Source organism: Rhinatrema bivittatum, chromosome 9, assembly GCF_901001135.1.
Source record: "Rhinatrema bivittatum chromosome 9, aRhiBiv1.1, whole genome shotgun sequence".
Classification (NCBI taxonomy): Eukaryota; Metazoa; Chordata; class Amphibia; order Gymnophiona; family Rhinatrematidae; genus Rhinatrema; species Rhinatrema bivittatum.
The window spans coordinates 108,152,934-108,180,274 of NC_042623.1; the positions used below are offsets into that span (position 1 = coordinate 108,152,934).

Consider the following 27,341-nt stretch of genomic DNA (forward strand, 5'->3'; position numbering starts at 1 on the left):
TACCCACTATGCCTGGAGCCTCTGGCCCCGCCCTGCCCCGGACTGCCCACGCCCCCTCCCATTTTTGAAAGCACCAGGACTTACACGCAACCCGGGGCTTTACGCGCGTCGCCGGGCCTTTTTAAAATAGGCCCGGCGACGCGCGTAAGTCAGTTAGACAAGAAAAGACTCAACTGGAGGGGAAAATAGCCAAGTCAGTAAAAAGGAATGGATTAGATGACATGATTAGAGCAGTAAACTGAGAACCAGGGAAGTCAGGGTTCTAATCCCACATTTCCCATTGTTGTTCCTTGTAACCTTGGGAAAGTCACTTTGCCTTTCACTGCCCCTGGTACCAATGTAGGGGCTCGTTCACTAAGCCGCAGTATTCTTCCTGAGGGAAAAATACCTTAGGAGTCACAAAGCTGCTGAAAATGATCCTGCTGCTTTGTGACTCCTGCGGTATTTTTCCCAGTAGTATAATATTATGAGAAAAAAAAAAATACTGCGGGCGTAAATGATCCAGTAATTAGCAAGCAATGGCAGATCCAGGACTGTGGAGCCACCAAAGCTTAAAAGGGACAGTCGGCCTCAAGTATGCCCCCTCCTGCAAAAAATAATCCACAATCCCAGAGGTCTACATAGATCCCCACCCCTACCACTCCTGGCTGGAGGCAGCCACTGTTGCAAAATAACATTTAAAAAAATTAATAGTCGGCACAAGTCCTGCCTCCAACCCCACCCCTTCAATTTAAAAAACAAACAAACAAAAAAAAAAAACTGGATCCGGAGGCCAGGACCTGCACTGTAGCCCACCTCCTTCATCCCCTGACCCCTCCCTGTCTGACAGAAATAGCCCCTATGATCTAGTGGACCCCCACCCTAGCCCATCCCCAACACCCCCCTTACTCAAATTTGCCCTGGTGGTTGAGAGGGGGTCTGGAGTACTTACTAGGTTCTGGGATTGGCAGCAGCCATTTTTCAAAATGACATTGCCCAGCATTTGTCCCTATATGTGTGGTGCTGAGACTCAAATAACAGACGATATTGGAAATATTTCACATTATCCCAATGCTAGGCATTTACCACCTGAAAAAGCAGCATTGTTTTGCACTGTAAATGGCCTAATACTGCTTAATCAATGAGCCCTTAGATTGTAAGGACAGGCACTTATGGTCTATACCCGTGGCGTAGCCAGAACTGATTTTTTGGGTAGCCACAAGGTTAACATGGATGGGCTGAGGGCATGCAGGTCTGAGACCTACTAGTTGTATTCTTACTGATAAATAATGCCACAAACTGCACCCTACAATGGATTTCTAAGTAGTTTGCAACAGCCATTATGATTCATGTGTGAATCTGGAAAACATTTAATCTCAATTATGTTAAGTACTTACCAGAATTAAAAATTCCTTATTAATCCATATTAATTTATTTTATATTTCTGCAGTTTATAAATGCATAAGTAGATCATGTAAAAAGCAAAAAAAACCCAGATCCAATCAATCATGTAAAAAAATTAATATATTCTTTCATGAATTCTCTTTGCAGAAAGCCAGAAATCATCATAACTACAATAAAATAGCATTAATCGTCAGAACAGGTGCAGAACAGAGCTAGGGCAATTCACATTACAAGCAACATAAAAAACAAAATTCAAATTCTGGAGTCACCTCAGCAAAAAATATTCCTCCACTGCTATTTTGTGAAGTAATTTATTTATTTTTATTTAATAATTTTTATATACCGACTTTTCATGCGAGCATATCAAATCGGTTTTTCTGGACTCAAGTAAAAGCAACCTTACGAAAAAGCAGCAATACAAATATTACACCAGGCCGTAGAACATTAATACATCGCTACTGGATTAACAGAACAAGCTGCACTTCAGTTACACACAGCAAAACAGAGATCAACTAAAAATTAGAAACAGTAATACACAGACAAAAATGAAATAGAAAGCCTGAGAAACTAGACTCTGAACAATGGAATACTGAAGAAAGAGCAAAATATAAGAACTGCACATTCCCAAAGATGGCATATTCAAATTACTAAAATCTCAAAATAATTTATTTATTTATTTCCCCCCCCCCCCCCCCTTTATTGTCTGATCTTTGTATTTTTCTAATCAGTTGGTCCCGGTCTCTTTTTTTCCCCACATCTGCCATTTCCTAATTCCTTTTCAAGGTCTCTCTCAGACTCCCTCACACACACAAGCTCTCTCTCATATGTGCTTTCCCCCTCCCACACAAGCTCACATTCTCCACACACACACACACATACATACACACTGCCCACCCCACCCCCGGCTCTCATTCTATTTACATGCAGACGCACACGTAGGCTCCCATTCTCATACACACACCCCCACACACACACCCCAGACTCCTATTCTCACCTCTCCCACACACTCCAGGCTCCCAATCTCACCCCCTCACACACACACACACACACACACACACACACCACCAGGCACCCATTCCCATTCTCACCCCCCCCCCCCCCCACCCACACTCAGGCTCCCATTCTAATCCACATACACTCATTCAAGCTCCAATTCTCATCCACACAGATACCTAGGCTTCCATTCTCACCCAATCAAGATTCCCCCCCACACACACAATCTCCCATTCTCACCCCCACACATACATTCAAGCACCCATTCTCACCCACACACAAGCAGAGCCTTTTCCTAAGTCACAGACAAACTCCTACTTCCGCCGCCGAGGGGATCCCACGATGGCATTGCAGCTCTGGCCCTCCTCTACGCTGTTGCGGGGATGGGATCCCATGAATGCATTGCATCTCTGGCCCTCCTCTTTGCCATAATGGGAATGGGATCCCATGATGGCCTTGCTTCTGAGGCCCTCTTCTTCATAGTCATGGGGATGGGATCCTGCAACAGCATTATTCCAACAGGCCTCTTCCAGTGTGAAACAGCCCTGGTTGATTCGGCCTGAGCCCAAAGTGGATGGGCCATGGGCCACCCAGTCCCACCCATGGCTATGTCACTGGTCTGTTCCTAAATTGTAACTTGCCTTGAGTACTGGTTTAGGAAGGCATGTAATTAATTCCAAAGGTAGATAGTAAATGTTAAAGTAGAAAGTGAAGTTAGGAAAGAAGAAAACTAGTCATAGGAATAAATCTTAAACAAAATACTTTGTTTGCAGATGTGCCTAAAGGCAAGATAGTAAGGTAAAAATTAAGTAATGGTCACAAATCCACAGGGAGAGTATTATGTGCAGAAATGGACTTTTGTAAAATTGCGCACTCGATATGTGGGTAAACTTACACATGCATGTCTTCTTTGTGCTTAAGCTTAGACTGAGTGAAGTCATTCTTCAGGGTAGAGTTGGAGAGGAGTTTACATAAAAACACACATTTTTTTTTTAAGTATTCTCATAAATATTCATGCAAAACTAGTGTGGATATTTTAACAGGTATAACTTGTATGGGTTGATTTGGTGGAATAATTCTCAAAGTGGACTTTATGTGTCTAAAGCCTAGATTTATTTATTTTATTTATTTTGTGTTTTTCTATACCGGCATTCGCGAAAGGTATCACATGCCGGTTTACAAATAACAAAGAGGTGTAAGATACAATAAGAACATTAACAAGTGCGGATCGAAAACATTGCAGTTACAATAAAACAGGGAAATACACAACTGGGAGCAGTGAAAAGTCGATAGGAAATTAACAGAAAGAACAAATTTACAAATTTATGGTACTATTTACTAAGTAATGGAGTTTCGCAATGATATTGATTATCATGTTAAGGTAAGGTCTGAAGGTGAGTTAAGGTTCAGTTCAATTTATCAAACTATCGCATGCGATAGGAAGAGGGGCATGTTTTATGGTAATAACCTATTTAATCGCAGAGGATGTGGTAAAAGCGGTTAGTTTAGCTGGGTTTACAAAAAGATTTGAACAAGTTCCTGGAAGAAAAGTCCAAGAAACACTGTAAGGCTATATGATTGAGTTGGTGTTTCGAGAAACCGTAGATATATATATACATACAAATTATTGGAACAGTTCTAGAAGATGTTTTAGAATATTATTGAATACAACTAAGGTAACACCATTAGGAAGTAGCCATGATACCAACTCCTTATATAAATAAGAATTAGCCATGGAAAATGGAATTTGAATAGAAAGAAAGGAGAATATACAACTCGGATAAGTATTCAAAATATTTTCATCTGCCTGATTCATTCCTGGAGGTATTTTTAATTTATCCTTTACTGATTGAACTATCCCTTGTAATGTATTGTTTGGATTATGAAAATGTTAAAAGCTCTAGAAGAAGTTTTATTGGTGAAACAAAGGGCCCTTGGGATTATATAATATGGGATTACACAATACGAATGCATATAGGAATAAAGGATAAAATAGGTTATGAGTATTAGTGAGGATATTACAAGGTTACTCTATAGGCTTGTTATTTAAACATTTTTAATATAAATAAAATTAATAGTTTACAGTTATGGAGGATGGAGATACAGTGATTGGCTAAAAGACACTAATAAATCATTAAATGATTCCTTTCTGCATCATGTAGTGTGTCATATGACATCTTATCTTCTTTTCTTTCTTGTATAAAATTTTGGGGATTTGTATAATTTTTGGGATTTATTTCACCACTTATATTTTTTTGTATTTAGAAAAGTCCATAAACCTCTGGGATAAACAGATCAAATCTATCTATGTTTTGGAATCCTGCCAGGTATTTGCAACTTAAATTGGCCACTGTTGGAAACTTGGCATTGGACTTGATGATCTTTGGTCTGACCCAGTATGGTAAATCTTATGCTCTTATGGTGTATACCTCAGAATATTAGAGTACTAGGAAGAAATGCTGAATGCAAACCTCGCAGGTCTGTTCAAATTTTCTTTGCAGTTGCTGAAGGACTGGATAAGTATAGGTATAGTAATAGTGGGAAAAAGTAGGAAAGAGGAAACTGCAGGTTTTTCAGTTTAACTACAGTTGTAAGCAAAGTTAAATAAATACTCAGGGGTGGAAAAATATATAGAAAACATAGGCACCAACCAAAGTTTATGCAATAATGGAAATGCTCTCTCTTTTCTAAGACTTTTTGTTTGCTCATTTTTAATTTTTTTTCAGTTTTTACTTTTTGGCCTCTTTTTCCCTCCCCTCCCCTCCCATCTCTTCCCCATCTAATTATCCCCTTTCTTTTCTTCTGCATAACCCAGCAGTAGAGGGAGCCTTAGGTTGCCTCTGCTCCTCTCAGCTCTGAGCCAACAATGGCAATGTTCCTATCAGTTCTGGGACTAATGGGAGGTTCAAAATTTCAGGAATCTAGGATATTTTCATATCTCAAACTACTACTGAATGTGGTACATTGAAATGAGTACAAAAGAGGAACCCAGACAACAGGGTTTGCTAAACATTCTTTTATTGAGTTCTTTGAGATGACTACAGTAATGGATCAAAGAGGTGGAGTAGGTATGGTGAAATTAAACTTATCCATTGCTGGTTAATTTCCTTTCCTTTAGTCCTGCCAAATCAGTCTAGACAAGTGGGTTATTCTCCTCCTTCCGGCAAATGGAAACAGAAACCCCCCCAAAAAGCCTCAAAGCTGACTTCACTTCCCCTATAAGTATGCCTTCTGCTCTTCAGTATCTGATGTGAAAGCTAAGATAACCAAAAGCAATTGTTTGTTTTGGTTTCTAAATTACCATTATAACTAAAACCTGATACAGTAAAAAAAAAAAAAAGGTTAAGCATGCCTGTGGCATGGCCCCCTCACCTTTCTTCAGTGACTCCAGCCTCTGGTTCCTCCTCGCTGGCGGCGGTGGGCCGTTAGCTCCATTCTCTGGCCTCCCCCGGTGCCTCCAGCTCTGCCACAGTCCCCGGCATTCCCAGTCCTGCTACTACTTCTCGTTGGGCCTCTCCGCGTGGCCCGTGGAGAAACATTGCTACTCATGCTGCACCCCTCCCTAGGTGCGTGCGCATGCGCATTATTGATCCTTAAGTAGGGACTGCGACGGAAACCTAGCCACGGCCCCGGATGATGACGTCAACATAACTACAGTATTTAAGCTCAGGCTCCGCTCCCTAGCATTGCCTTTGCAATAGGTCTCCTCGCTGGTCGAGTACTAGTTGCCTCCTAGAGATTCGCCTCATGCCTGCGTTCCTGTTCCTCATTGTTCCTGGTTCCTGTCTCTTCATTCCTACCCTGCTTAGTACTTCGGATTGATTACACGGTCTTCGACTTTGCTTTGCCTGACTTTGCCATTGATTCTCTCTAAAGCCCGGACATCTGCTTCACCTGACTTCGCTACTGACTATCTCCAGACCCAGACCTCTGCTTCATCTGACTACGCTACTGCCTACCTCCAGACCCAGACCTCTGCTTTACCTGACTACGCTTTTGACCATCTCCATGATCAGACCTCTGCCTTGCTTGCCACTGCCTTCAGATTGCCGCCAGCCCTGACTCAAGCCTGCCCTTGGATGCCTCTTCAGCTTACTTCCTGGACGTGATTTCTTCAGGCTTCGGTCTGCTTTTGCTCGAGCTCTCTCTGTCTGCCTTCGTTCCATTGGCACCTGAGTTTCCAGGACATTACCCATCCAGAGTAAGACTGTACCATCTCTCACCTGCTGTCTCTGGGCTGAACCAACTCCTATCACAACTACACACAGAGGCCCACCTAAGTCCTGCCGGCCCCAGCACCCAAAAGCTCAACCCGCGGGGAACGAGGGCTGGTATAGGTGAAGCTCCAGCGGCCTCTGCTATCAGCTCACTCCGCTTGCCAATAGTGGGGACCCATAGGTCCTTACCTACGGGTTGTGTCAACCCCACCTCGGCCCAAGTTTTTGTTGCACCTCCGATGCAACAAAAACTTCACTCCATGGTTATTAACCAAGGAATAAGAATCCTTACACCAAGCTCAGAATTAGGTCCATTACCTTCAGCATGGGCAATAATGTACTCGCTGTTAGATTTCTGATATTATTAGACTGGCTTTCTTGGGTGGGTTCTGGTCTGGTCTGGCAGGACCAAAGGAAAAGAAGTTAATCAGTAGCAGATAAGTTTAATTTCACCTTCCATATTGTCCATACCAGATCAGTCCAGACAAGTGGAATACCAAAGCTTCACCCAGTCTGGGCAGGGGAAAGCCATGATAACTCTCAGATCTCCTGTATCCATGGCACAGTCTCTCTCTGCCTGCACCCCCATCCTGAGGTGGGGATAAGGACACTGCCCTGCTATCATCTTCTGGAAAGACAGATTCTGATTCCACCTTTGAGGCCTCTTTTCTCTCCTTAAGCAGTCATCTTCAGCAGTACAAGCTTCATTTGGACTGACAGCCCTTTAGGGAAGCCTCCTTTGTGTAGAGGGGAAGATAGCCAGCTCCACAGGCTAATCCCTAGATCGCTCCATTAGCAGAAAGGATGGGAAAGAGGAGCTTTAACCTGCTTGGAGGTCACCTGCTGCAGTAATAACTCTAATGATCTGAAGCTGTGCAGACTCCACCTTGGCTGAAGGTAATCTATAGCCCTTTCCATGGCACTTCTCCATTCTAATATTGGAGAGAAGAAAGACATAGTCTGGCCTCCTTGTCTTATTTATATAGATTATAGCTATATAGATTATAGATATATAGATTAACCACCTCCAGATCATACTACAATGTCTCTTTATAGTACTGTAACTAATTATTAACTTATTTATATTTTGCCTTATAGTTCCTATCTCTCCCCACTCTCCCCCTTTCCGCTCTTCCAAGTTACTCTACCCCTGTTTTTTGTAACTGCTCCCCCCTTGCACAAGTTTAGTTCTACTGTTCATTGCACCCCTTGTTCTATGTAAACCGGCATGATGTGACTTGTTCATGAATGCCGGTATATAAAAAAAGTTAAATAAATAAATAAATAAATAAATAAATAAATATTATATATATAGAGAGAGATTTTGTTCAAAAGTGGCAAATAATGAAGGATGTCAATCCTGCTAAAATGGGCATCTTAACTCTTCTGTCATCACAGTGTATGTGATATGTTTCTTTATTTCTTACCACTTGCCTTTATTCTGTACTTTTTGGCAATGAATCTTCTCATTCTGTCTACTCCATAGGCATTATAAGGGAAAAATTGTCTTTCCTTTCTCAGGGTGTTGATTTTTTTTTTTCGTTCCTTTGACTCCACATAATTTGGGATAGTCTATTGCTTGGAGTGATTTTCAGTTATTTTATTTATTTATAAACATTGGATATTCCACTTTTTGCTAGAGATGGACTCAAAGCAACTTACAATCAAAAAGTTTATCAAGCCTATCATTGAAAGTCCTAGTAAGCATTGTATGCCAATATAATTACATAAAGTCCAGGGGCAGGAACAAATTTGGTCTTCCTAATGAGTTAATTGAGTGAAGGCCTGGTTGAAAAGGCTCTCAGCAAGCTATCTACTCTATGTATCTAAAACTCCCGAGAAAGGCATCCTAGAAACTCAACACAGTTGTGAATTCCAAAATTTGTGCAGTTAATTACCAAGTCCATTTGCTTACCAAGCTGAAGATGATTGAAAGAGCTAATTGTCTGTTTGTGGAGTCTGCACAATGAACAGGCTCTTTTTCATGTGCACCACAGCACTGTCTTCCTTCATCAGGCTTTGAACTGGAGAACCCACTCAGTTTTGCTTGCGGTAGGGTTTAGACTCCTGTTCTACCAGGGAAATCAGTCCAAAGGCTGTTGCACTAGGTGCTCTCTGTACTAGACAGATAGTAAGATGTTTTGCGAGTTTTTCGATCTGCTTAACTTTCCTATGTGATAATATTTTATCTTGAAATAAAGTCACAGTCATAGATTTCAATCTTTTACCTCCTTTTCAACAACCTCAATTCCCCCCCCCCTCTTTGTTCCTCAAACAAGATAATTCAATCTGTCCCAAATCAGCTACATTTTTAATCAAAGCAACTATGTCAGTTGCACATGCTAACACAGATGAGTTCAGTGTCATGAGAATTGATCAAATAGTGGCTAAAGTAACCCCAGCCGGTTTGACAAAGGGAGGAAGAGACACACTCATCGACCAAAGTTAACTGCTGAGGTGGAATCCTGAATCTTCTTACCAGATACCAAATTTTGAGCTTTTGGCAAAATCTCACCTCTAGAACCCAATTCATAAGATGCTGGCTGACTGGGATATCTTCCTTCCATCTCCACAATTCCATGAAGATCCTTATCCTACAGAAAAGCTCCTCCTACAGGAGAAAAGGAACTGATGTTAGTCAGTGCCCTTCCTTGTTGCAAGCCCACAGCTGCCTCAGGCCATGCATGTGGTTCATAGATCAGGAAACTGAATGACATCTTCTCCTCTCAGCATGTCTGCTCCTTCAATTGGCACAAACAAGCAGCTCAAACTCCCATTTTCTCCAGATACCAACAGGCAAAGCCATCCAACTGCTGTTGTCCTGGAGGTAATGGCGATGATTTGAAGGGGTAAACTTGCTGCCTTTCCTTCCTTAAGGGGAGCATAATATTAAAAAGAAAAAAAAAAAGACTTTCAAGGCAAATCTGAGAAGAAAAAAAGCAATGTTGGTCATGCTGCCCTCTTGACTCTCCCCATCCCCCATTCTCTCCATTTTAATTCTAATGGCTTGAGCTGGCTTCCAGTCCTTGATTTCTCTGGCTAAAAGGTCATCCAAGTTTAGAGGCAGGACTTCTTTTTTCCCCACTGCTACTACTGTTTGTACTTCTGATGGGCTGGGCTGGCTCTGCAGTAACACCCAATCCTCTTCCCCTGCCAGTTCCTCCTCTCCCCTTTGCTCGAAGTGGCATGATGGAATTGGAAGTGGCTATTAGGAGTTTTGATGCTGCAAAGTACTCTCTTGAAGTACTGTACCACTCTAATACTGACCAAATGTCTGTCTACTATACACACTCAATCAAGTTGACAGACAAGAGTTCACATCAGTGCTTAGCAAGCATGGCCAAGCAGAGTTAGCAACTTGCTAGTGGCACACACTTGCTGCTGTCTGGGTATCCCTTACAGTCTGTGCAAGAATGTCTCTTTCACACACATACATACACAGTATATGTGTGCACTCCTGACCGACTTCTTTTTGCACACATAAAAAACTGTCAGTGGAAACTGACAGTGCATTGCCATTGTAGAGTCAGAAAGAAAAAAAAAATCATTGCTGTTTGTTCACTGCATCTGTCCCCACTACCCTGCTCCAGTGAACAGACTGAATACAGCACCACTTCTGCCTCTTTCATAGTAAGATCACTGTGACTACAGTAGTGAAGAAAGCATAACCTCTAAAATTCTTCTCTCTCCTTTTTTAAACCTTTTCTTTGACTAACAGAGCTTCCAAAAAGTCAACCTTTCTCTATGAAAGCCAACAGAGAAAATGAAGTTTCCTTGCATAGGTTCAGACCTTTCAGTGGAAGTATGTTAGTTTTATTTGATACAGGTGTCAGCTATAGGCTAGTTTAAAAAAAAAGCTTCACCTTGATTGATTCTCCATCCTGTCTACTTGCCTATTTCTCCTACCTTGGTTCCATTCAGACTACTAACTCACAGGCATTGCTTGGTTGCTATGGTTACTTTCGGGGGAAAAAAACTGTCTCACTGTAGCACTTTTACATGGACTATAGTCTTGGATATGAAACTAAACCTTTTATTTATATTTGTAGGCACCCTGCATTTGTTTTGGTAGGCCACAAATTGAATGAAAATGGGTTCATTTATTTCATTTTACACTTCATTTCAAATGAATGCATATCCCTAAAAAATAATAAGAGTTGGAAGACTAGAAAGCGAGCTCTCAGGTTGTAACAAATTATCACATGACTTAATGGAGGCATTAGCTGCTTCTGTTAAGGATTCAGAAATAGGCTGCAAAAGCATTTTGTTCTCATCTAAAGTCCTAACAGCTTTATCCAGCCTCTAGAAATATTGATAATGAAAGCCCACTTTTTTTTTATAAAGCCAATTATTCTCTGATTGAACCTGTAAACTGCTTCTACAAAGTTATATGCAAATGCAGAACTCTTAAAATTTTCTATTCATGGTTATTCATTGTTGCTTTGCTCCAATACTGTAAATTGATATTAACCTTTAATCACAGTAGTAAGACGAGATTTAGAGATTGTTGTAAAGCCTAAATCAAGTTTATTCAGCTGTTTTATTAATTTTCTTCTCATAAAAATTAAACTTCTTATCAATCATACTTTGAATGGCACAACACAATGTGAAGATTTAAATCTGTAGGAATTTCAACAAGCGTGTCTGAATTCTCAAAAAAGGACTTCTGAACATCTGAAGAAAAAAAAAGTTTCTTCATTTTAAGAAGTTACCTCGGCTCCAACAAAACTTGTATGTGTGAGAGAGAGGGGGGACCATCTGTGATTGTGGGTTCTCCAGAGGCCTAGCTCTACTGCCTTGGGGCTTGTAGAAGCTGTTGTGAAAGAAGGTACAATCCATGAGTTTCACAATAGATGCAGTCTCCTGGCTCCAACTCAGCTCAGGAACAGTCATTGTGACTGACACCACTGGCTGTCCTTCTTCCGGCAAGTCGGGGAGCTAGCTGACCCTGCAGTTAATACCAAATCTCCATGCGGCATCTCAATCAAAACATGGCTCAAAAAGTCTTAGGTATTAACAAAAAACATCCGCTCATAACTAAACAGCAAAGAGCAGGAAACTATCACCACAGGGCGTGCAACAGTCTGAAAACACTCCGGGGCTTCAAGCAACTTCTGACTGTAGTGGCCAGCTTACTCCCCCATGGGACATTCTTTTTAACATCTATTAGGCTGTTGTAGGAAATATATGCTTACTTGCAGATGACACACAGACATGTAACAAAATAGAGAAACTTGGAGGAATGCAGCAGCACCCTTGGCACTTGTTTTGTTTTTTTTTTACTCCTACCCAGAAGCAGTGCTCTGCAGGAGTGGCTGCTATGATCCTTCCCCACCTGGGATCATTAGAAGATTGGGTGGGAAGGGCTGCTTCAAGAGAGGAAGTGATATGATGTAACTTCAGCTTCAAGAAGTAGAACTTTCTGGTTCTTACTCCTGAAGAGCAAATAGAATAGGTAACAATTCACTCTGAAATTTACTTTTAATAGTACCTCTTCATCTACCCAGAATACATTAAGAGGTGAATTTTAAAAGCCCAGCGGGCACCAAATTTGGGAGATGTAGGACAGGTGCACCAATCTTCTGAGGTGCAAATCAAAAAGGGGCATGGGGTGGGCAGGGCATGGGCATTCCAGAGCAGGGCCGAGAGATGTGAGCACAAATACTTACACACTTGGGCTCGCACCCAGGTCCAGTACTGTGTAACTTTACTTCTGCTAAGGAGATGTAAGTTTAAAAAAAACAAACACCCCCCCCCAATAATCCCTGAGGGATTTAAAGGGTCTGGGGTAACTGGGGGAGACTGCAGGCTATTAAACCGGGAGGGGGTGGGAGGACCTAGCTCTACACTGGGTGAACTGGTGAAACTGGTCATGGTGTGGATATGCACTGGTTATAATAATTCTCTCACTTGCACAGCTCACACCTGGATGTGTGTGTGTGGCTGTGCATGTCGATTTGCAAAATAGGGTGCCAACATACACGAGCCCAGGCTATTTTATAATGTGTGCGTGCATGTTATAAAGTTGTCGCATCCCTGGGCGCGCGCGGATGCACACGTGTCAATCCGCACCCGTGTGCCCCTTTGAAGGTTACTGTCCCTGAGAATAAAATGTAGACTACATTGAAAGGAAAAAAAAAATCTCTCTCCATTTATGACTATTTGTTGAAAAATATTTCATTGCAAAAACATGGATTCCAATGCTTTGAAATATTAGTCACAAGTTAAGAGTCATTGACTCAAGAAGTCTCGAAAAGGTTAAATTTTCCAAGGTTAAAACTGACAAGTTTATAATGATGCCATTAATCTTCTCCAGTTCATGAGCACCTCTGAAATAATTAACTCTCGAGCCTTCTTAAATATACAGAGTTCATAACCTCTATGTTGCTCTCCCAGAGCGGATTTAATTTACATCAGTGGCTTAAGATACAGAAGTCCAGCAAGGGCGGTCACCTTCCTGCTGGGATGCATATGACTGTTTCCAATCAGGTCCCAGTTCATGGAAAGGAGCAAGATTGGTTTCTATCACTTAGCTCCCTCTACTGAGCATCATGCAAAAATTATGGCTTGGAGAGCCAGGGACTATTACGAAAGCCAGATATAATTAATACCAGCTGCGGATGTACATTTCACAGGAATCAGTCAAGCCTGCATCTTGTAATAAAATGAATACATTATACATATATTCATATCCCCCAGCATATGAGTAGAGAAAGCAAAAAAAAAAAAAGTAGAAATACTAAATTATAAAAATAGGTATTCTAGCTTATCTGTCCAGCATTAGAAATGGAAAATCTCCCAAGGGATCAGTGCTCATACATAACCTTGTATTCCAAGGAGAAAAATGATCAGCAAAGCTATTCAGAATGAAACCGCTCTCAGTACTGTACAACAAACACACAAACTCACAAAGTATTCCAGCTCATGATATTTGGAAGTATATAAAAGATTATGCACAGGACTAAAATACTCGAGTTCTTTGCAGCACATGAAAAAAAACCCCCCCACAGACTGAATCTCTCTGGAAGATGATCTTGATTTGCACAGCTCAGGAATTCTGCAGACTTGAGAACAAAGTGGACATTACATACCACATGAGGAAGTGGAAGCCCTTCATGGGAAAATATATCATGCATTACAATTCATTACAGAGTGACATGGAAGAATCATATACTTCATTTCCCCTTGTAATGAACTGTCATGTATGTTTAAAGTTGCACTCCAAAACAGTTATAAGTCGGAAATAGGTGCTTTTTTATAGGCACAGGAGCAATATTGTACCACCCTATACAAACTATGGCAAGAGAAAGTTTTACATGAAGTTATTTTTTCCTCCTAAAAAGGATTACAGTGCTATAAACATAAAAACAAAGCAAGATAAAGACCATATGGCCCATCTAGTCTGCCCATCCATACTTCCTGCTTATCTTTACAGTTCCTTCCTCTCCCTCAGAGATCCCCTGTGCGAGTCCCATGTTTTCTTGAACTCAGACACTATCCCCATCTCCACCACCACATCCACAGGGAGGCTATTCCATGTGTCTACCACTCTCTCAGTAAAGAAATATTTCCTTAAATTACTCCTGATTTTAATACTTTTCAACCACATCAGATGACCCCTCATTCTACAGCCTCTTTCTAATCACAAGACCCACCTCCTATGTATTTACTCCTTGGAGATATTTAAATGTCTGTATCATATCTCCCCCTTCCCTCCAGGGATAGATCCACATTAATTACTTCTCCATATTCTTTATAATGAAGATCCTTGACCATTTTAGTAACCACCCTCTGGACCAACTCCATCGGGTTTATATTCTTTTCAAGGTGTGGTCTCCAGAATTGTACACAGAACTGCAATGCGAATGAGATCCAACCAGAGATTAAATACAGAAGAAATAGTACTTCCTTTTTCCTGCTGGCTGTTCCTATCCCTATGCAACTAAATATCTTTTGGGCTTTTGTCGTCATCTTATCTACCTGTCTGGCCATTTTGAGATCATCAGATATGATCACCTCCAGTTTTCTCTCTTGTTTCGTGTACACAACACACCCTATAAGCATGACCTTGCATCTGTTTAGAATTACATCACAGCTGCCAGTAACACTAGCATTTCTCAGGCTTCATGACACCCTTCCTCATATTGTCCACCTTCCAGGGTATCTATTCTGCATAGGTTTTCGTATCATCCACAAAATGGCAAACCTTACCCAATCGCCCTTCTGCAATATTGTTTATGAAAATGTTGAACAAAACCAGAGCAAGGAATAATTCCTGTTGCACACCAATACTGTATTGGTCAAAAAGCATTTTAAAATAGCCACCTCTCTGAACAATACATCTAATTCTGAGCCACCAGGACAGAGTCAGAGATATTCCCAGAGGACTACACAATGAATCCACTTGTTTTATTAAAATAGTGAGCCAGGGCCAACCTGGTGGCTCAGAGGCAGCAGAAGGTATGGATTATAAACCAAGATCAGGTCTTGCACATTCTGGGAAAGCTGCCCAAGCAGCATTCCACAGGATAGTTCTGAGCACTTTATATAAAAGGCTTGATTTTTTTTCCCTAATGATCCTGTTCTTTACAACTTATCTACTGAACTCAGAAGTCAGCAAGGCAATTAAAAAATGAAAATGACTGATACATTTTCTCCCTGTGCACCATGCATCACACGTTTGTATCATGTGTGTCTGCTCAGAGCTCCGATCTCACACTGGCTTCTCCGTGCACCTCAGATTCTAAACTTGTTCACTCTCGCAATTCTCGTATACTATACCTAAAAATCGGCTTTTCATCAAACAATCATACCCTGAGTGTCACTTCCTGCTCTCATCTCCACCCCTGCCCTTGTTTCTTCAAATTCTAATCATTTGAAAATCTTTTACGCCCCCCTCAAGAACTAAGTTTCTGATCTTCAACGCTGCAACATGAATTCTAATAGAATCTTTCAATTCATCACACAGATCAAGATTAAAATCATCTTCCTCACTTTCAGAATTCATCCTGGAGTCACTCCTGCCTACATTTCTGCTCAAAACTGTAGGCTGACGATACAACAAGCTGGGAAAGTGTTTCCATTTCAGAATCTGCCCCCAGGTGGAGACTGATCGCTTGCTGCATCTGCTTTTTAAAATGGCCTCACGCTGTGCTTCTCTGACTTACAGGTTTCATTTGCCGATTCAAACTCGTTTCTGAAGACGAGGCCTACGTACTCTCAAAAGCATCTTTTCTTGAGGGTCTAATCACAAGATATCACAGCCTACAAAGATTTTGGCTCCTGAAACTCACTGTTTACCTGATATTTTCTTGATAAGATTTATTGTAATTTTTCTCTTAACAATGGGAGACTAAAGAATGTTGAGAGGTAAAATAAAAAGGTCCTAGAGGCCTATATCCAAGAAACGTTTGGAACAAACCCCCAGGTTTCCCCACCCCTCTAACTGGAATCATTGTACCTGGTAACTCATTTCCCGGATAAAATTTATCTGGATAAATTGAAGGCGTTCTGAGGCAAGGCTAAGTTATCTGGATACCTCCAATATTCAGAGTTATCCAGATAGGTCTGGTCATGATATAGAGTAGTCCTAAAGTTATTTGGACACATGAACCCAAATAACTTTAATCTGCTATGTCCAACATATAGTTAAGTTAAAAAAAACCCCCAATTAAAAATTATACCTTCTGGGCTAATAGGCTCAAACCCCCATTACCCAAAATTATTAAAAATCATATTAAGGCATTATGTCATATTCCCTCAAACCCCCCCCCCCCCCAAGAAGGTATAGGCCATAGTGACCCTAGGTTCCCTCCCCCAATATGAAAATTTGACCCCTCCTGCCTCCCATCCCACCTGGAGCCTCTAACCTCACCCAGAACCCCGCAAAGCCTCCAAGTCTGCCAGGAGCCAGGGGGATTCTTATCACACCCAGTGACATCCAGTTTGTTGCTCTGACAGGAATAATGTATGTTACCAGTATTGCTTTCAGAGCAGGGCTGGATGCCACTGGGAGCAGTAAATGTTTACCATGCTCCTGGTACTCTTGGATATTTTGAGAGCATTCTGGGTGGGTGTCCAGAGACAGTCCTGTAAATTTCATTACTGAGGGTGAGGTTCATTGAGCTGCTGTGGCCCACACTTTCAATCCTTTGGGGCAGTTTAGGGAGTGGTGGGGGGAGATTTGGCACAATGCTCAGATATGATTTTTTTTATTTCAAAACTGTTTTGACAAAAGACAAATAAAAACCAAGCTTGACATACATTGGCTTTCTTATGCATGCCAAGCAACTTACATAGGACAGACATGGAAACAATCACATTTTTCCCCTGAGGAGTATCCCCTACCACATTCCAGAAGGATCCCACCCTCCCCCCCATCCAGGGGGCCAGACATGTAATAAATCAATAGCAAACTAGAAATCCAATGACTCAGTACAACATAGAGATACACTCATAGACTCCACAACAGGACGGCAAGGAAATCGTTGGTAGACTCCATTCACACGCTCACATTGGGGACCTACAACACCTAAAGACATAATATAAAAGTACACAATGCTGCTTACTGAGAGTTAATCACCTCGCTCCTCGCCCTTGGTGACAGACGCTGCAAGTAAGGGTTCCATATGTCTATGAATTTGAGATTATCTTTAAATGAACGAGCTAAATGCTGTTTTTCTATCTGCATTAAACCATGCATTTTATTTCTCCAATACCAAAAAGAGAGAGAATAATTTTTTATTATTTTGAGAAGAGGAGAATAAGAGGAAATTGGGCCTGGTGGCCCCCAAAGTTTTTTTTTTTTTTTTAACTTAAACCAGCTACATTTTGAATATTGCCAGTTAAGTTTACCCTGGTAATTTTAGCCTTATCTAGCTTACTTCAACCAGGTGTATTCCGAGGTACTTCTGAATAACTTTACCTGGATAGCTATAGCCAAACACATTCAGCGGGAGACTGTCCAGCTGAGTATCAGTGACAAGTTATACGGCTAACTTTAGCCAGAGAATTTGCTTGCTCGCTGCTTTTCTGAATATTGACTTAACAATGTAACTTATTTCTGCACAAATTTTAAATATAGCAACAAATATTTTCACCGTTTACTAAATTTCATCGTGTAGAGGTCTGTATCCACGGCACTAGTTAAATACACAGGAAAGCGTGGAGACCTGTAAACACAGGTTTATGGAGGACCCTCATTTTTCGAGACAGCAGTTTATTCTTGAGTAATCACAACATCATTGTCCGTGTTCCACCATCCATTTCCTGGAAATCTCGAGAGAACAAATATTTGTAGCCAGTGGCCAATTAAGAAATGGTAAAGCTAGCTAAAGAAAAATAGGTCAAAAGTTTCATACTAAAAAGGTCATTTCACATGCACCCAACTCTTCAGACATAATAGTCCTTTGAATGTTCCCGCTGCATTATCTACAAAGTATCAGAATGAAAATAGCACAACACAAGATCAAAGGGAAAAGGGCTGAGAATTAAGCAATTTAGCATAAATTTCAAAAAGCCTTTTGTTCATCACCAAAGTTATCAAAGAGCAATTTGTTTTTCTTAGAACTTTTTGAGGAATGGCAAACATAAGAACATGCCATTCTGGGTCAGACCAAGGGTCCATCAAGCCCAGCATCCTGTCTCCAACAGTGGCCAATCCAGGCCATAAGAACCTGGCAAGTACCCAAAAACTAAGTCTTTTAGGGGTATTTGAGAAAATACCATACAGAAGTATTTGCAAATTTTCAAAAGAGGTGCAGCTACTTTATATTCTGAGATACATTTTAGAAAATCTGTACTGTGTAATTATAACAGGTCACTCACTATAAGTTATAATGCAGAAAAGGCTAATTGTGTAAGCCCACACAAAAAAAAAAAAGTAGAAATAAGACATCTATAAAGTCAAATCACAAGGCGATGCAATAAAGACGCGTGCAAAAAATGGGTGCATCCACATCTGTGTGCCCGATGCAATATTTAAATGAGAACGTGGAGTGGCGTACATAAAGGGCGCACTAAGGAGAAATGTCCACACGGATGACTAAATTGTGCGTTCCTAACAAAACTGCATGGTTTACATGAAATTATGGAACTCTGCAATGCATGTTGTTTATCAAAAGGAAAGTGATCACATACTAATTTTTTAAATAATTTTTTTCTTTATTGAAAATGTTTCAAAACTTAACAAAGTGAAAACTTTGTACTAGTAATTGAGAGAACAGAGGCAGCATTACAAATCAAAATTATAAAATAATTATCCAGAAATAATCTTTCATCCACCATAGAGCAACATAAGGGAAAGGGGGTGGTACAGGAAAATTTGAGGAGAAGTAAGCACTAATTTTTTAAAGATTTTTTTTTTTGGTTAATCATCAATGCTCCACTCCACTGCTCATTATATACAATTTTTGATTTTTCTGTTTTAACTCCAAATAACTAATTCTTATGTGAATCTCTCTAAACAACCCTAACCTACAAGGGGCACATTTATCACTGCACAGAGAACAACATTTTTTATATTTCTCATGAGCCCTTAACTGCAAGTAAACTTCATTTTTTAAACCTTTCTGCAAAAAAAAAAAAAAAAAAGTGCGCTGGGTGCCCAGCCTTTGGGCACACTGTTCTGCATCAGGCAGTAATACCGAATGTCTTCATTTACATGGAATTTAAATGCAATGGGTGCTATCTGATATGCTTTTGTTAGGGTGCACGTTTTAGAAGCACTAATCTTCTTGCTGCATTGCACGTCCGAAAAACGCACCCATCCGCGAGTAAACCCATGCGCTAGGCTGGGTGCACCTTATTGCGTCGGCCTGTCAATGTTTAAAATCACAGGTTTGAAGTGACAGTCGTGCACAGACATGTTTCTGATCACTCCCCCTCTTTGTAGTCCTTTTTGCAAAACTTACTCAGTTTCCTCTGGGAAGTGAGCTTCATCAGCCCCAGGCCTTTATCGGTTTTGAAACTTTTACTAAAATAAAATAGTATAAAAAGTGGTCCAAGCAAAAATAAAGCACTGCAAATTAACAGCTGAAGCTCAAAGCTGCAGTTGGTAGAGAAAATAAAAATGGTAATGGACTTAAAAAAAGAGTGGAATAATCACAGAGGAGACGTTGCGGCAAGAGGATGGAAGTGAAGCGCTGGGGTAAACTGTGGAAACTTTACTGAACGTGGTGACCTGCACAGAGCGGCAGTTACAGTCCTAAATGCCGGGCACAGACTGGATGGGCTATTTTGGTCTTTATCTGCCATTACTTACTAAGGGGGTCATTTTCCAAGGAGTTACCGCGGGAGATTAATTCTGCAAATTGCGCTAACAGCTGTTAACGCGATTTGCAATTTTGTATTCAGGGGGCAGAGTAAATGTTAAGTAGGGAGGATTTATCGTGTGCCATGAAACAGCTGCAGTGTTAGTGTGGCTCCTAATGTGGCCAATAACTACACCTCTTTCATTTGTGTTACGTTGTGCCTGGTAAAGGTTTATTGTGGTTCATGATGTTTCTGGACAGCCTGGGGGGGAGGGAGAGAGAGAGAGAGAGAGAGAGAGAGAGAGAGAGAGAGAGAGAGAGAGAGAGAGAGAGAGAGAGAGAGAGAGAGAGAGAGAGAGAGAGAGAGAGAGCACCTTGCTATAGTGTCTCCTCCCTAGACAGGTATTTGTATCCCTATGGGAGGCCCACCCAGTAACTCGAGGTGGGGATTAGGTATGAGTGTAGGGGGTTGGGGGCCACTTTCACATTCAACATGAGACGTACGAACAGAACAGTGGTCTCTTGTGAAGATTTGATGGCCTTCGGAGTGAGGAAACTCACTCCAAGATGAGATTTGGGCAATGTTCTCAGGTAATGGACTTCTCCTCCAAGAACTTATCCAATCCTTTTTTAAACACAACTATACTAACTGCACTAACCATATCCTCTGACAACAAATTCCAGAATGTAATTGTGCATTGAGTGAAAAAGAACTTTCTCTGTCTAGTTTTAAATGTACCACATGCTAACTTCATGGAGTGCCCCCTAGACTTTCTATTATCTGAAAGAGTAAATAACCGATTCACATCTACCCGTTCTAGACCTTTCATGATTTTAAACATCTCTATCATATCCCCCCTCAGCCGTCTCTTCTTCAAGCTGAAAAGTCCTAACCTCTTTAGTCTTTCCTCATAGGGGAGCTGTTCCATTCCTCTTATCATTTTGGTCACCCTTCTCTGAACCTTCTCCATCGCAATTATATCTTTTTTGAGATGCGGCGACCAGAATTGTACACAGTATTCAAGGTGGGGTCTCACCATGGAGCGATACAGAGGCATTATGCCATTTTCTGTTTTATTCACCGTTCCCTTTAAATAATTCCCAACATTCTGTTTGCTTTTTTGACTGCCACAGCACACTGAACCGATGATTTCAATGTGTTATCCACTATGACGCCTAGATCTCTTTCTTGGGTGGTAGCACCTAATATGGAATCTAATATTGTGTAACTATAGCATGGGTTATTTTTCCCTATATGCATCACCTTGCACTTATCCGCATTAAATTTCATCTGCCATTTCGATGCCCAATTTTCCAGTCTCACAAGGTCTTCCTGCAATTTATCACAATTTGTTTGTGATTTAACTACTCTGAACAATTTTGTATCATCTGCAAATTTGATTACCTCACTCATCGTATTTCTTTCCAGATCATTTATAAATATATTGAAAAGTAAGGGTCCCAATACAGATCCCTGAGGCACTCCACTGCCCACTCCCTTCCACTGAGAAAGTTGTCCATTTAATCCTACTCTGTGTTTCCTGTCTTTTAGCCAGTTTGTAATCCACGAAAGGACATCACCACCTATTCCATGACTTTTTACTTTTCCTAGAAGCCTCTCATGAGGAACTTTGTCAAACACCTACTGAAAATCCAAGTACACTACATCTACCGGTTCACCTTTATCCACATGTTTATTAACTCCTTCAAAAAAGTGAAGCAGATTTGTGAGGCAAGACTTGCCTTGGGTAAAGCCATGCTGACTTTGTTCCATTAAACCATGTCTTTCTATATGTTCTGTGATTTTGATGTTTAGAACACTTTCCACTATTTTTCCTGGCACTGAAGTCAGGCTAACTGGTCTGTAGTTTCCCAGATCGCCCCTGGAGTCCTTTTTAAATATTGGGGTTACATTAGCTACCCTCCAGTCTTTAGGTACAATGAATGATTTTAATGATAGGTTACAAATTTTTACTAATAGGTCTGAAATTTCATTTTTGAGTTCCTTCAGAACTCTGGGGTGTATACCATCCGGTCCAGGTGATTTACTACTCTTCAGTTTGTCAATCAGACCTACCACATCTTCTAGGTTCACTGTAATTTGGTTCAGTCCATGTGAATCATTACCCATGAAAACCTTCTCCAGTACGGGTAACTCCCCAACATCCTCTTCAGTAAACACCGAAGCAAATAAATCATTTAATCTTTCTACGATGGCCTTATCTTCTCTAAGTGCCCCTTTAACTACTAATCATCTAACGGTCCAACTGACTCCCTCACAGGCTTTCTGCTTCGGATATATTTTAAAAGGTTTTTACTGTGAGTCCAAAAAGACATTCCCTACTGAAATTAGCTGCTTTGCATGCATCAAATTTTCAAATGCATGCAAAGTAGCTAATGCATAGGTAATCCTATGTAAATAAAATAATACAACTGGCCGAAGTCATGTTATTTCCTGGAAAGACAGCTATAACTCAGGAGCTATAGCTAACTTTCCGCAGAAGCATCAGGACATTAACCCATGTCCCAATACTCCTACATGCTTCTTAAAGAGCCTTGCAGTCTGGAAAACCTACCAATGTGCAACCCCTCCCTAGGGATCTGGGTAGATCCCTGCTCACCCCCACCACCACCTGTAGAGGCAGCCAATAATAAAAATAATAAAATTGAAACAATATTCATGTGGTGATGCACCACCCCTTCCCAAACCCCTCCTTTTTTCATCAGAATCTACCCCCCAACCAAATACCCCTCGATCCAAATACCCACCACCCCCTCAGTGGCCACTCCCACTGCCAAACACCATCCCCTTACATTCAACTAATTCCCTGGTAGTCTACTGACCCCTGCCCCCCCCCCCCTTTACCTAGAGAAAGTCTCAGTGGTAGTCTAGCAGCAGCCCAGGCTGCCCCCTAGGCCATGGGCCAGTCAATGCCATTTTCCAAAATGGCACCAGCCGGACTTTGCTCCCATCTGCTGGTCGGTGGACATACCCTGTTTGTCTCGACTGGTCTTACTGAATTCAAGGGAAGAAAATTAATCAGTAAGATTAAATTTCTCCATATTCCTGCAAACCAACCTAAACAATTTACCATCTTAGTTTAGAAAAGGATGACTTGAGGTTGGTTTGGTGGCTCAGGATTAGTGCAGTCCACTACCATGCAGAAGATCTGGGTTCAGTTTCTCAGTTAGGTCATCTGATCTCCAGGTTAGCTGGAGATGCTGTTGAGGCAGTGTTCACAGGCCCTGGAGGGAGGGAGTGCCAGTTATCACAGAAAGGTAACACTTAGGAGAATTGGGAAGAGATATTAAAAAAAACCAAAAAACATAGAAAAATAATCCCAGGGTAATTGCAAATAGAAGGTTCAAGACACTGTAGCCTTTTCCTGGTTCTGATTGAGCTGGGAGCCCAAGGGAACAGGAAGAAAGTGATCAGTCAAAAAAAAAAAAAGAAAGATCACTCAGTTCCACACCTATAGCCCTACTACTCAAACCCATCCACATTAATCATTAGAATGTTAAATCCAGATTTAAAAAAGATTGAGGCAAGTATTCAAGATGTAGAATCAGTAAGAATTCTGAATTAATAAGCTTTGTCTGCAGATATACCCAGACAATATAGAAGATAAGAAGGCTTTTCCTACTTAGATTCCCTCCACCCTTAAAAATAAATAAATAAAAATAAATAAATAAATAAATATATATATATAATTTTAATTCCCTCAACCTTTAAAATTTAATTTTTTTTTAAGGGAGGAGGGAATTTAGGTGGGAAAAGCCTTTTTATGAAAGTGAAAGTGTGTGTATGTGTGTATACACACACGCGCGCGCGCGCACACACACACACACACGGATTAGCTGCAACAGTGATGTGGATGAATGGCAGACCTCTGGTTTAAGCATCTGGTTAATTGCAATCATTTACTTTCATTCAGAATTAATAGAAAACATCTGCTTAATGATAAAGTCAAAGTCTATAATTATATGGGGAAAAAATGTGATACAGTCAGCATAAAAGAAAGACTGAGGAAGGAAGCATGTGAGACCAAAAAGAAAAAAAGTTAACTAGTTACAATGGCATTCATTAATTTAAAAATGTTGTTTTGATCAGCTGTCTTTTTGTATGTTTTATTTCTGATTTATGAACGCCATCCTTGTTAATGCATACCTGTACACCCCTTAATTTTATACTTACAGTAGGTTTAACAACTATAATTGCAGTCTGTTTTTTTTTTGTTTTGTTTTTTTTTAAATCTTTCATCCAAAATGCTATAAAAATATTGAAAGTGGTAGGAGCTTGCATGGTCCATCTCCATCTTGTATTTGACACCTATGCCAAGGCTTATTTTTTTTCTCCCCACCAAACAGGAAGAGATCAGTAAATACTCATAATAACATTTCCCTCTTTGAATCTGTTATAGCACAACATGTTTGGCTCTACTAACATTGAAGACTGTTTGCAGATGTGAAGGGTCACAAACCAATAGACAGCCTTTGTTTAAAATGCGATGTTTTGTTGGTTCCTTGCAGAGAAGAGCCAATCTCCACTTCCTTAAACTGCTGTCAATATTGACTCACCTGTAGGTCACTATGCTCATCCATTGTAATTCATTCTTAGCAGAATATAGAATACAATGTAAGCACAGAAATAGCAGTAAAGTTTGGCAGGATGCAGTTCTTGTGGTCATACTGTGCCAAAATAAACTAGACTCTTTTGGGCCAAATTTTAAATAAAAATATGTTGTACAAGAACTTTGATGATCACACAGATCCTTCTTCAGATGCAAGGAGAGAAAATAAGGCATAGAACCTCTTCAGTACTGCAAGGTCTTGCATGTACACCTGCTGAATCGAATGGTTTTCCAAATTGAATGGTGGCTCCCTAGTAATATGATGAATTGCAACATCTGATAAATGCCTTATGGATATGATAAAAGCACTATTTGCTCACTTTTTTCCTTGATAGATATTAAATTCTGATACCTTTTCTCCTTCAGAGAGCATGAACATTTCTTCTTTGTTTATGGGATGTGGTTTTGTTCATTCCTAAGTTGGCATAAGAATGAATGAGCCCAACAGATGTGTTTCCAGCATTTGGAACCAATATATTCATTCATAAAAACAGCTGAAAGAAAGTTTGAGCATAAAGGTGCACATAATTTTGGAAACAGAAGTCCAACAGCCAGCAAAACATATACCCTTTACCAATGGACCCTCTCAATGAATTCTAGACATACCATGCATATAAAATACGCCAACACTGAAAGCTCTTAAATAGGGAGATTAGGAGACAGCATGAGAGGTCCCCCCTGAAATGTACTGGGGAATGAGAGTGTTTAGGGAAGAGAGCTTTAGATCTGTTAGGAACTGGGGAACATTTTGGGGAAGGGGGAGCCTATTCCAATGGGATGAGTTCCACCTTAACCATGGTAGAACCCAGCTGCTGATGGTACTAACATGTATAAAGGAAATAGACTTCTTTTAAACTAAATCAAGTTGCAAGTTAGCAGTTTGGGTTTTTATTTTATCTTGATAGTTCATTAAAATTAATTCCTCAACTGAAAACAATATTGTCTAAGGGTTATTTTAAATTAAAAACGCTTGGAAATTTGAAGCCATTTTTAGATCCACCCGATTTTAGGACTATAGTGCAAGCCTTTATTTTAACCTCTGTAGATTTCTTTATATATGGGCTTGCCATAAAGTCGCCTGCAAGTGCTTCAGTTATTGCAGAATTCTGCAGCTCAGTTGTATTAAACTGCTCATTTTGAACATATTACCCCCCCAGTTGAACACATATATTGGTTGCCAGTGGCTCGGAGACTGAAATTTAAGGTTTTGGTTTTAGTATTTAAAACATTACAGCCTAACAGTCCACGCTATCTAAAGAATTTGTTTAGAGCCTATTGTCCATTTAGAAGTTTACGCTTTTAGATCAGTGTTTGTTAGAAGTACTATTGGTAGGTATCACCCGACTTCAGGAAACTAGAAAGCGTGCTTCATCTATTGTGGGAGTGGCAAGAATTATCCACAGAGTTAAGGCAACTGCAGGATATAAAATTATTCAGGAAAATATAGTTAAGGCATACCTTTTTAGGGAAGCATTTGGGCAAGTAAAATAAATTGACAGCAGCTTTTTAAATATGTGGCATTTAAAGATGTGGTTTTATGTTATGATGTTTTGTTTTGTATGTATTTTAATGCTGCTTGATGATAAATATGTTCTTGATGTACATTTTGTGATATGCTTAGTATGACAAATTTTATCACTATAAGTGGATAATAAATACAGTAAATAAAATAAAAATAAATCACGGGGAAAGTCAACAATTTCTCAAGAGCGCATAGTTCAGAGAGGGATGTCTAAGGATATTGGTATAACAGGGAACTTAGAATATTCAGATAGGCTACTTTAGCCTTTACCACAATTCTCTATCTGGAATTAAATAAAGAACAGATAAATATGAAGGGTTTCTGAATCCAGTGCTAATAACCAGGATCTGAATAAAAATAAACATACAAAAACATACATACTCTACATTGTCTCTATACAAATGCCAGACGTCTTAAAATAAGATTGGAGAGTTAGAATGTATGGCACAATGAAAATATACTAATCCAAAAAAACAGGAAACTCCAAAATAGAAGAAAAGCCTTCACCAAAAAACCTATATGAAATATTTTTATCAACACTACTGTGAGCTTATTGAAATATATTTAGATAAAACACATCAGCAAGCCTTGACGGCACACCCTTTTAAAATCTGGGTTACCTGGACTTCTACATCATATGCGCAAAAGAAAATTTTTTAAGTCCAATTTTTTCAATATGCATATAAAATCTTAGAGCTGTGACACTAGGATCTGGGCTCAACATGGGCCGATGTTTCGCTGCATGCTTCATCAGGAACACTTACATCTTAATGTCAATCAGTTTCTTCCACATATTTTTTGAGCCAATCATAAATCATTGGGAAATCTCTCTCTCATCACATGTAATATTTAGTGCATTTTGATAAATCCAGGCCTAAGTTAGCCAGCTACCTCCAATATTCAGTTAGCCAGTTAACTTTTCTGGATAAGTCTGGTTGGGGTAAGGAGCTGTCGTAAAGTTAGGTGGCTATAGTTTGCTGGCTAACGTTAAGAGAGCAAGCTATACTTAATAGTGCAGTTTCACTATTGAATATACCTCCAAAGTTAGCCAGATAAGTTTAGCCGGCATCCTGTTTCCAACAGTGGCCAACCCAGGATACATGTACCTGGCAAATAGCCAGGGCTTGTCTCTCCACAGAGAAGGTTCAGAGAAACTGAGGAGAAGGATTCCAGGACAGAAGAAGTTCCTAGGAGTCCAGAGGGTTATAAAAAACGAGTGTATTGGGAGGTGCCAGAGAAGAGGCACCCTGCCTGAGAAAGTCTGTCAGAGGAAAGTTGGGAGCCTAAGGAGAAGAGGATTTCCCTGGAGAGTTTGTAGATGAATGTCCCGGAAGGTGCTAGAGGA

The 27,341-nt window shown here is 40.4% G+C and overlaps 1 protein-coding gene across 2 annotated transcripts in view; it reads right to left on the bottom strand.

The window, feature by feature from the left end:
- Nucleotides 1-27,341, bottom strand: part of PRICKLE1 (prickle planar cell polarity protein 1) — a 198,604-nt gene that overhangs the window by 123,421 nt on the left and 47,842 nt on the right. Inside the window, exon 2 of one of the 2 annotated variants that reach the window (XM_029616286.1) lies at nucleotides 9,109-9,204. The exons of the other annotated variant lie outside the window; for it this stretch is intronic. The gene's annotated coding sequence lies outside the window, so the exon portion shown is untranslated. The remainder of the gene's footprint in view (nucleotides 1-9,108; nucleotides 9,205-27,341) is intronic. 2 annotated transcript variants of the gene reach the window in all.